Source organism: Panicum virgatum, chromosome 9N (genome assembly GCF_016808335.1).
Source record: "Panicum virgatum strain AP13 chromosome 9N, P.virgatum_v5, whole genome shotgun sequence".
NCBI lineage: Eukaryota > Viridiplantae > Streptophyta > Magnoliopsida > Poales > Poaceae > Panicum > Panicum virgatum.
Genome location: NC_053153.1, coordinates 43409666 through 43420903, shown reverse-complemented (window position 1 = coordinate 43420903; position 11238 = coordinate 43409666). Strand labels below are relative to the sequence as shown.

The 11238-nt window shown below is 47.1% G+C and overlaps 1 long non-coding RNA gene and 1 pseudogene across 2 annotated transcripts; one reads left to right on the top strand and one right to left on the bottom strand.

Moving 5' to 3' along the window:
• The first annotated feature begins 271 nt into the window (after positions 1-271).
• Positions 272-1021, top strand: LOC120692036. 2 transcript variants are annotated; one of them, XR_005682461.1, is made up of 3 exons: positions 272-394; positions 497-776; positions 907-1021. It is a non-coding gene; the product is annotated as an uncharacterized LOC120692036 (long non-coding RNA). The 2 variants fall into 2 exon arrangements; XR_005682462.1 differs by having other exon boundaries at positions 902-1020.
• Positions 1022-1558: 537 nt separating this feature from the next.
• On the bottom strand, positions 1559-10241 carry LOC120689026 (annotated as a pseudogene).
• Positions 10242-11238: the final 997 nt, after the last annotated feature.

Sequence of the window (11238 nt, the reverse complement as noted above, 5' to 3'; positions counted from 1 at the left end):
GAACTGCAGATTCTGTATTTTTTGACTTGCTGCTGTTATTTTTTTATTGCATTCTTTTCGGAATGGAAGCAGTATAAGTCTAGAAATGCATCTGCATGTGTAGGAGACATGAGATCCTGAAACTTGATGAATTGTGTACATAGTTGTAGTGTTGAGGACTCCCTTCCATCTAGTTATTTGCAACTCTCATGTCTTGTCTCATTAAATATTTCTATTTTTTTCATGGTGTGTTCTGCAGTGCAAGGGATGTCGGTTGCTTGGGTCTGTGGAGGGTATTCAAGGCATTGGGGAGCCAGTCACTGCAGGCCCGTTCAATTCTAATTTGATGGTAATAGAGTGCATTGGGTACACTCCACTAAACTTCTGGTCATGGTCGAAGTGGATAGTTACTAATGTGAGGGAGTCTTGCTGCTGATAATATATTTCGAGCGGCTATAAAAAGCCTTGCTGCTGATAATATTATTTCGTGCGGCTATATATGAAAACATATTTACAGGGGTTCGATGATCATACTGACGCCGCCATCACTATTAAGGATGTGAAGTTCTTTCTAAAGGAGCTGAAAACGAAATGACACCTATATCAATATGTAGGCCCACCGAGCGGAGGCATTTCGTCATAAATTTGTGACTAAAATCATTACTCTTGTTAAGAGTTCGATGTGTTGAATATCAACTGTTCTTCTCCTTTTGCATGCCATGTATATTAAACTAAATACAAGAGTTGCATGGCCATGCATGAGTTCAATGCATTGCTACATGTAATCGGATATCTAGGTAAAGTTTTTCAGCTATGTCTAGTTTTCGTTGTCCTTTTGAATTTCTGAATTGATATTGTGTGATATCATGAATATCTTTTCTTTATTAAAATACTTGTTTTCTTTCATCATTGTGCGTGATAGCGCAGGTTGCCACAATTTTGGAAGAATAGCTTCGCAAATCTCGGCCAGAATCGGAAGAGGCAGCAACGCTCTGGCATCAGGTTGGGTCAAGGTTCCCTCTGGATATGCTTAGTAACGGGTGATGATCCGGACGGACGCTCCTGCTCTTCGCGGTCAATTTTCTATAGAAATTGTTCATGTTGCAACATCCTTTTCTATCAAGATTCAACTGCTCTCTGGCTATATTCGTGTGGGCCTGTCTCAGAGAGGTGTTTGGAGACGATATGCCCAGTTTTTGGGAAGAGCTGCTTTGGGGGCAAGCTCACGGGCATGCTTAAAACTAACTTGAGGCTGTGCCTCTTCCTTTTTGCAGGGATTGCTTGGTCAATCTTGAGAACACGAAATAAGATGTCAATTGAAAGACATTCTCTGAAAACCCTATTGATGTCATATAGTCTGGTGTATCTTTTGTGCAGAAATGGTGGACATCCTTTTCTATAAACATAAGCAGCCCTTTTGGCCTTCAGCGTATATATTCGAAAAAAGGAAAGAATATCAAAGCTCTGCAGTTTTGGGCCAAATTTACAGAAATTATCCAGGAAAGTAAAGCATCTTCTACTTAATTTGCAGCACTTGTGCAGGTAGCACTCAGAGAACTTGAGCTCATTCAGTAACGAACTACTGTGGGCGACTTGTGATCTGAAAGCACAGCCACTTAGCACCACGTTGCATGCATTTTCTGGAAAATAAAGGCAAGAAATGTTTTATCAAGGCACTTAATAAACTTATTTTGCTCGTAACAAGAATTAGCATGTTATTATTTCTTTTCTTTTCTTGCCAAGAGCAAGAAGTCAATTTTCGTGACTGCTGGATTTGTTATATATTGTAGTAGTACTTTATATATATGCACGCCCGCGTGCTTGTGTGGCGCATTTAATTTGTGATTTTGGTTCAGCAGTTGAAAACTTATTCAATCATACATACCTCTGTACATCTCCCCAACTTCGTGGCTTGAGTACGCGCATGAGGTCCTGAAGGATGTCCCACATAAGCTTGTCGTCACGGTATTCCTTGAAAACAAACCAGGTCTCCTTGTGAGCCGTCCTCGTCATCCACCTGTCGGCGACCTCGACCGTGAGTCCGTGACGTCCGACAGGCGCCCCACACTCTCGACGCGCACCTCGTCGGTGTAGCAGCACCGCCAGTCGAACACCCACAGCCTCTGCGCGCGGAGGCGGAAGGACGCGTACGAGGTGAGGCTGGCGCGGAAGCGCGAGCCTAGGCCTAGCAGGAACCACTTGGGGTCGGACGGCGACTCCGTGGAGCTGTACCCGTGGCACGACATGCGGAGCATCCTCAGCTCGTCGGCGAGCACGCTGATTCCGGCCTTGGTATCTCTCATCATCACGCTGACGTCGACGATATCGAGGTGCCTGAGGCGAGGCATGGCGTCGGATGTGATGGCGATGCTGGCGGGGAGCGTGCAGTCGCCGATGAAGAGGTCCTCCAGCGATGGCAACGCGGCGAGGAGGAAGTCCTGGCGCAGCACCGTCAACCCCTGCAGCTTCAGGGACTGCAGGGTGGTGGCGCTCGTGCCGTGGATGTGTGGCGGCCTCACCGCGTACCTGTGTAGGGCAGCACATATGTGTTGATAGCTAAAATTGACATCAATCGGTCTGATCAGTCTGGTGCTGTAGTCTGCCCGGCAGGAGATTGACCGGTCTGACCGGTGGGTCTCACCGGTCTAGGAGGAGTCTGATTGTAATTAGAGTTTTTAATAGATTTAGATCTGTAAAAAAATTCTTTGCGGGATAAGTCCATCCCACCCTATAAATATAAAAGGTCACGGTCGATTGAAGACATCCAATCGATCAAAACACAATACAATTACTACTTTTTATCGTCTTTATCTTTTCTCCAAACGCTAACTTTTCCAACCCATCTGCTGCTCTTCCTTCGTCTCCGCGACGTTTGAAGGCGTTCTAGGTGGCCTGCCGATCCTAGAACAACCCTACGCGCGCCTTCCCTGACTGAGTCCCTCCCGGACGAGCGTTCGTCAGCCGTCGCCGATTCACCTCGACGACCGGTCCCTTAGACCAGTCTGACCGCTGCACGTAGGAGGAGCTGCATCGAGCCCCTCCTCGTGCCGCGCGACCTAGCGCGTTACGTGTGTTGATCTGTAAAAGGCGTCAACATATTTTTGGCGACTCCGCTGGGGAAGAAAGATCTTGATTGATAAAACCGATCTAATCTACCCCGAAGAAGATGGGCTCTACTACCGAGATCGAAAAGGACAACATCATCCCTGCGACATACGAGCATCTTCCTGAGGATGTCCGTCTAGTGTTGGAGGAGCGCAAGAAGAAGTGCGACGAAGAAGATTTACAAGCGGCGCTTGCAAGCACCAAGGTCGATCGATGCGGCAAAGTCACCAAGATCAAGGAGATCGACTTCGCTTCTACCTCCACGGATGCATCTACTGAGGTAACACCTGCTGCAACCGCTTCATCTTCTGGTGTTACTATGGAACAAATTCAGATATTGCTAGCTGAGCGTGATGTTCATTGAGATAATTGGCTTAGCTTTAAAGATAGAGAATTGACTGGTAAAAAACCAGAAATAGCCGATGAATCTCCATCTGTTTCTACTGTTGCTACTTCTGAATTTTATGTTCCTCAGCCATCGGCGGCATCTCCTATGAGTCAATCTCAATATGAGTCAATCTCAATATGGGATGCTGATGAATTATTTCAGTAGTCAAACTGTGACACCCACATACACTGATTCCATTATGAGTATCCTTGGTTTAGCCAACATTAGACGAACAAACGAACTTGTTGCTTACATACCATCCGTACCTCCCAGGAGCTCTATGCCACATATCGGTCCTATCTCTAATGAGATGTTCGACCAATACATGGAGAGTTGGCAAAACCGGCAGAGACCGGTCGGACCGGCTTTCTACTCCGGTCAGACTGGTTCCCCTTAGCCGATCAAACTGATCGCGCCGACCGGTCCGACCGGTCCATCTGGTCACATTATTTCAAACCAGCGCGAAGTGTCTTCATCCACACAGCCAAATTCTTCGAGTAGTTTTGATAAAATGCTTGCTGATTATAAGAATGATTTGGCTAATCTTCTTAGAGAAAGCTTTGGGGTGGATCTTAGAAGCAAAACTCGCACATGCCAAAAGTCGTATCCTAATTCGTTTGATTCGGTAGCATATCCTGCTGGTTTTAGGTTCTCTGAATTTATAAAATTCAGTTTGGAAGCTACTAGGAGTACTTTTGTGCACATTATTCAGTATCTTACCCAATTAGGAGAAGCTGGTTTGATAAACGAATTGAAAGTGTGTTTGTTTTTTTATCTTTAACTAAAACCGCTTTCTCATGGTTTTCTTTTTTGCCACGTAACCATTGGCTCATGGGAACAATTAGAGCTGATGTTCCATGAGCACTTTTTCTGTGGGCATGATGAGCTTAAATTATCTCACTTGACATCGGTTAGACAGTCGCGTGATGAATCCGTCAATGGTTATATAAGACGATTCTGCGATACAAAAAACCGATGCTTCAGTGTGAATATTGCAGAAAAAAAAATTAGTTGATTTGGCTTTTAATGGCTTGCGTTCTCATAGTAAAGAAATATTAGAGGGATATGTTTTCTTTACTGTTACTTAGGTGCATTAGAGAGCTTTGGCCATAGAAAGCCGAAGTAAAGTGTCTCAAGAGTCTCATAGACATCGTCGTTCTAGTGTGCATGCTTTAGATTGCAATTCAGACGATGAGTCTAATGATGTATATGCTGCTGAGTTTGTTTGGACATCTCAAGCCAAACAATTTACTTGTTCTGCTCTTAAGCCGATTCAGAAAAATCGACAAGACGAAAAATTTACTTTTGATATATCCAAGTGCGAAAGAATATTTGACGAGTTATATAGGATTGGATACATTAAGATGTCACATATTGTACTGCCGCTTGAAGAGTTGAAGCGGCGAGCATATTGCAAATTTCATAATACCTTCTCACATGCTACTAATGATTGTAACGTATTGCGTAGGCAAATTCAATCGGCCATTAATGAAGAACGATTGGTTATTCCAACTATGCAGGTTGATCAGAATCCTTTCCCAATGCATATGTTGGAATTGAATAATCCTAAAGTTCTAATTCGGCCAAGTCAAGCCGAATCAACGAAGGCGAAGAATTTATTCATTGGTGATGAAAGACATGAAAAGAAGCTGACACAGAAGACCCCTCAAGCCACAAAAACACTCGGGGGGCAAGACAAGAAGAAGACCGACATCAAGTCGACATAGCGGTGGTCAGACCGGTTCGATCGGTGTGACCGGTCTGACCGGTGCACCCAGTAAATCTGGGAATTCCTCCAGAAGCAAGACATGACCGAGTTTTAAGGAACTCTTGGCCAAATATGAGGAGGGGATTGCCCAAAGACAAAAGGGGCGACCAAGCAAAGTCAAGGATACGGAATCATTGTTGAAACATCAAGAGCAATCGAGTCAAGGTAATTATGCTTCGTCTAGTGGACCGATTGCTCCATGGTATTGCTGGTATCTTTACTTCTATATGCCTATGGATTATAGTAGGATGCATATGCAATCATACTATATTCTATATCCTTCTATATATTCATACCATGCTTCATCACAAAGTCCGGTTGTTGCTAGCAATTGGGTCTTGGTGAACGTCGGTGCAGTTGTCCAGAGAGTTGTTTTTTCAGAGTTCACAGGACAACTACACTCACCGGTTAAACTGACGCAACATCGGTTGATTGCCCATACACGTAACGGCTAGTTTTTTAGGCGGGCAGTTTAGTATCACCGGTTGAACCGACGATGGCTATTGGAGGTGCGTCGGATTAACCGGCGTTAAGTATTTTTTTTGGCAGCTTTTCTCCAATGGCTATATTTGCTTGTGCTGCCTATATATACCCCCAAGACCGGGTCATTTGGGAGTGCTGGAGTTGCTGAAGCCTACTATACATGAAGAACACCTCCAACCACCATAGAACTTCATTGTACATCATATAGGCTTAAGCACACTTGTGAGAGTGCTTAGTGCTTGATTAGGCTTAGTTCTTGAGAGAACTAGCTTGAGTGAAAGTCTTGCTGCGGCAAGCATCTTGTGTACTTGTCGTGTGACCCTCGGACTTGGTGTGGAGAGGCAACGACACTTTGTGCGGGGAAGGAGACCCCTCTTGGTGAGAAACTCCGATAGTGAAGACGGTGTCGTGGGTGACGCTTCGAGAGAGACGGTGGCGGTGGCCTTGTCTTGGTGACTTGGGGTCACTTAGCCTTTGCTTGCCGGGAGCCTTGGTGGCGAACGCAAGACGGTGATCAAGTGGAGAGACTCAGCATCACACTTGTTCGTGTTGGACAAGTGGCCGTGGACGTAGGGAGGGACTTGGTGTCCTAACCGAACCACGTTAAATCGTGTGTCTTGGTGTCTTCACGGGAGTTTGCATATTCTCTCCCTTACCTCTTTACTTACCGTATTACGTTTCCGCATTTACTCTATCTTGCGTGTCTTTACTTTCCTAGTTAGTTTGATTAGGATTGACTATAGGTTTATCTCATGCAAATAGATTGAGCCCTAGGATAGAAAGCGATTAGCGACCCTATTCACTCCCTCCCCCTCTAGGGTCGGACACCCCGGTGATCCTTTCACATCGCTCTTAGATATTTTTGGCTCAGAAGAATATTATTTGGCAAGCAAACTTCACCAAAAAACAGGAGAGATATGTTGACAGCCAAAATTGACATCAACCGGTCTGACCAAGCGGTCTGACCGGTCTGGTGCTGTAGCCTGCCCAGCAGGGGATCGACCGGTCTGACCGGTGGGTCTGACCGGTCCAGGAGGAGTCTGACTGTAATTAGAGTTTTTAATAGATTTAGATCTGTAAAAGAATTCCTTACAGGATAAGTCCATCCCACCCTATAAATATAAAGGGTCACGGCCGGATGAGGACATCCAATCGATCTAAACACAATACAATTACTACTTTTTATCGTCTTTATCTTTTCTCCAAACCCTAGCTTTTCCAACCCTCATCTGCTGTTCTTCCTTCGTCTCCACGGCGTTTGAAGGCGTTCTAGGTAGCCTGCCGATACTAGAACAACCCTACGTTCGCCTGCCCTAATGGGGTCCCTCCCGAGCGAGCGTTTGTTTGCGGTCGCCGATTCACATCGGCGACCGGTCCCTTAGACCGGTCTGACCGCTCCACGCAAGAGGAGATGCATCGAGCCCCTCCTCGCGCCGCGCGAGCTAGCACGTTCGTGTGTTGATCCGTAAAAGGCGTTAACAATATGCAGCTCGGTCGCCGCCGGGGGCAGCTCGAGGAACCAGTTGCCGGCGTCCTCATCGCCACCATCATCAGGCGCCTTGTCGTACTGGAGGTGGACCATCAGCTTCGCCGCATTGGCGAGTACGATGAACTAGTCGGTGTACCGGCACTCCATGGGCCGCTCGCGCGCTCAGCCAGCCGATGGGTATCAGGCGCCCTTGCAAGGACATGCACAAGGTCAGGTTCGGGAGCTGGGCGATGAGGCGCTCCCACCTCCTTGAAACTGAGGCGGTTCGCACAGCATCCTTGTAGCGGCATAAGTAGAGGATCGCGAAGAGGATGTCTTGTTGATATGGTCCGCTTCTTCCTGCGGCATTTTGTTCAAGGGAAATGATCCTACGTGCTTGAGACCATTATAAGGAAGACTGAATGGAATGCATGCCTGACTCACCAGGCCGGGCCGGATTTAGTCTAAACTGATAATCAAAGATCATGGGCATGAGATGGCGAGTCATGTAGTGTGCGTACACATAGCATAAGACGCATGTGAGAGAGGAACACCATTCTGATCAAAGTGTTCGCGCAGCAAATTAAGGTTACTGGACGTTTTTCTCTGTTCCTCAAGGACAGCCTAACAAGTTAAGCTTCTTATTATTGCTAGGAAAATTTGGTTCTATAGCACTAAAAGAACATCATTTCTTCAAAGTACCATTGAAAGACCTCTATTTCGTAAAATAGCACCGGAAGAATCCATGTTACTCTAAACTAGCATTCTATCACGTTTTCCACTAATTTCTCGTCACGAGGTTGTTCCTCCTCCGCATCAGCACCACCAGCAGCCGCACCACCTGGGATTCGTTGTCGAGGCCGTGCTGGAGAGCTGTGGGGCGGGAACCAAAAGCGCAGCCTCCGGTGGCGCAGCCCCTCTGGCCGTCCCTCCATTCCTAGCGGCCGCCATAAACTTCAATCAGCACTAGATGGGGCCACCAACAATGCCCTCAATGACTGAGGCGGCGGCGCAGGCAGCACGATGCCCCGAGAGCCCGCTCCGACGGTGGAACGACGACAAGTAGACCTCCATCAAAGAACCCACCTGGTAGGCTCCTGTCTTGCTTAAATCTCGCAATCTAAATAAATTCCTTACCGATTTGCTTCCCCCACAAGCGGTTCTTGGCAGAAATTGAAAAGAAAAGTTGCATCTTGTTTGCTTGCTCTGCTTCGCATGCTCGTGGGGAGGGAGCAGAGGATGAACAAATAATAGTGGCATGATTTGAGCGCGGCTGTCTGCGCGCTCCGCCACAGGGCTCCTGCATGCCTCTGCCGCCAGCTGGCCGCACACCACGATGTAGTGAAAATGGCCTCTCATGCCATATTTCAATATAATGTTTTGGTGATTGATATAGACAACACAACACTTGGACTAATATGATTGTTAAGATGACCATTCTTAGGCTTTTAGGTTCAAGTGATGACAAAGAGAAGATAGGCGTAGCTAGGCCCGAAGGGCCGCCCCTACGGTGAAATATGGCATGAGACCATAGCTCAAGGGACCGTGAAGAAATCAAGTCAAAACAAACAAGACAGAGGCATTTTGCTATCACCGGTTAAACCGATGATGAGCAAATTGTACTCACCGGTGCAATGAACCCAGAAGCTGAGGCTAGGGTTTTGTGTCGGTTGAACCGACGATGAAGATATTGAATACGTCGGTGCAACGGCAGAAGAAGACCAACGGAAATGCATACATCGGTTGAACCGATGATACACCGGTCAATTACTTCGGTGTAGTTGTCCAGAGAGTTGGTTTTCGGGAACTCTGGGACAGTTACATGCACCGGTTAAACCGGCGATGAAGATACATGCACCGGTTGATTACATCGGTTGATTAAGGTAGCCGTTGAAGTATAACGGCCAGTTGGAAAAAGGTGCTCACCGTTTAAACCGGTGATGACACAAAGTGGATCAAAGGTGATGACACAAAGTGGATCATCGGTTTAACAGGTGATAGCACTTTTTGTCAGCCACTTTTCAAACGGCTCTTTTGGGGTGTTTGGGCTATATATACCCCCCAAGGCTGGTTGCTGCATATGGTTGGACGCCAGAAAAGTTGAAGTAAGTGTTGCCCAACCAAACTAACATCTCCAACCATCCTAGCAAAGCTTAGTGTCATATCAAGCTTGTGAGAAGCTTTGAGAGAGTGCTTTGTGCACTTGTATAGGGATTAGTTCTTGCGAGAGCTCCCTTGAGTAAAGTCTTGCTGCGGCAAGCAATCGTGTACTCGTCGTGTGACCCTCCGACTTGGTGTGGAGAGGCAACAACACTTTGTGCGGGGAAGGAGACCCCTCTTGGTGAGAAGCTCCAATAGTGAAGATGGTGCCGTTGGTGACGCTTTGAGAGAGACGGTGGCGGTGGCCTTGTCTTGGTGACTTGGCGCCACTTAGCCTTTGCTTGCCGGAAGCCTTGGTGGCGAACGCAAGACGGTGATCAAGCGAAGAGACTTGGCATCACACTTGTTCTTGTTTGACAAGTGACCGTGGACGAAGGGAGGGACTTGGTGTCCTAACCGAACCACGTTAAATCGTGTGTCTTGGTGTCTTCACAGGAGTTTGCATATTCTCTCCCTCATCTCTTTACTTACCGTATTACGTTTCCGCATTTACTCTATCTTGCGTGCCTTTACTTTCCTAGTTAGTTTGATTAGGATTGGCTTTAGGTTGCAAGTCTTTTATGGGTAAGTAGAGAGTAGCATAGATAAACCTTAGTCATAACTAGCATGTGTAGGATGTGTTAGGTTTATCTTATGCAAATAGATTGAGCCCTAGGTTAGAAAGCGATTAGCGACCCTATTCACCCCTCCCCCTCTAGGGACGGACACCCCGGTGATCCTTACATACGGGCAGAGCGTGAGCACCACGGTATCGGCGTCCACCACACCATCGCACCACTCACCACGCACTTAGTGAAGGGGCCCGGGTGGACCCGCATGGTGGTGTCTAGGGTGCCGAGCTCCTGCGGCGGCGCTGCGGACGCCGCTGGGTCGACCCAGGCCAGGAGCATCGGGTGCAGCGAGGCGGGCTTGGGAACGAAGGGGATGCAGACGAAGAGGATGTGGATGGGGTGGTAGCCATAGGCATCGGCGCCGAGGTGGCACCACGGCAGTGGAGCGTGTAGGAGGCCCGCATGAGCGCGGAGAGCCCCAGGGTGGAGTCACACCAGTTGAGGGTGAGGGCACTCCGTGACAGCGTCGGTCAGGGCAGGTTGAAGCGGCGGAGGTGACAACAGGGCTCCATGGTTCAGCGATGGGAGCACATAATCAGGACGTAGGAGGGATGTGGTGGCCGCATGATATGGGCGCGCATGGAGGGGAGTCACGGCCAGGAGCAGTGGTGGCGATTCGCCCACTGATTTTGGCTGTATTTCAGAGGTTGTAGTTAGGGATGGCAACAGATCTAAACCCGCTAGTTTTGCTTGCCCAAACCCATACCCGTGAATACAATACATGCTTCATTGTAAGATAAGATTATCTAGATTTAGATATTTTGCATAGTTAGATAAGGATGAGTAAATTTCTTGAGTTAGATATTTTGTAAAGAAGAGTATGGAGTTACCACATGGCAACACCACAACACCCATGAGCACTTACAAATAGAGGTGCTCCCTTCCATCTTACTATACCATGGTATAAGAGATCTCAAGTAGGAGGTGACATGGTGTAGTTGTGTCATGATATAGTAACCAGATAAAGAGTGCAATAGTCTTGTGTTGTACTAAATTATAGTGAATAAAGAATTCAGTTGTCTTGTATAGAGTTGGTGTCTAGGTGAAGGTCTCCTCGGTGTAGTGTAGGTATAGAGTCTGCAGAAGAAATGGTACTACACTACTTTGGTACCGCTTCTTGTAAATCAGTGTCAAGGTTAGGAACACCACTTTCTCAACATTTGGTGTTCGCTACTATACAAATGTGGGTATTTCACACTAAGTATAAGTAGACTTGCAATGTAAAATGATGATTACCGATAATTACATGCAAAGGTGGAAAGCAAGAGGTTAAATA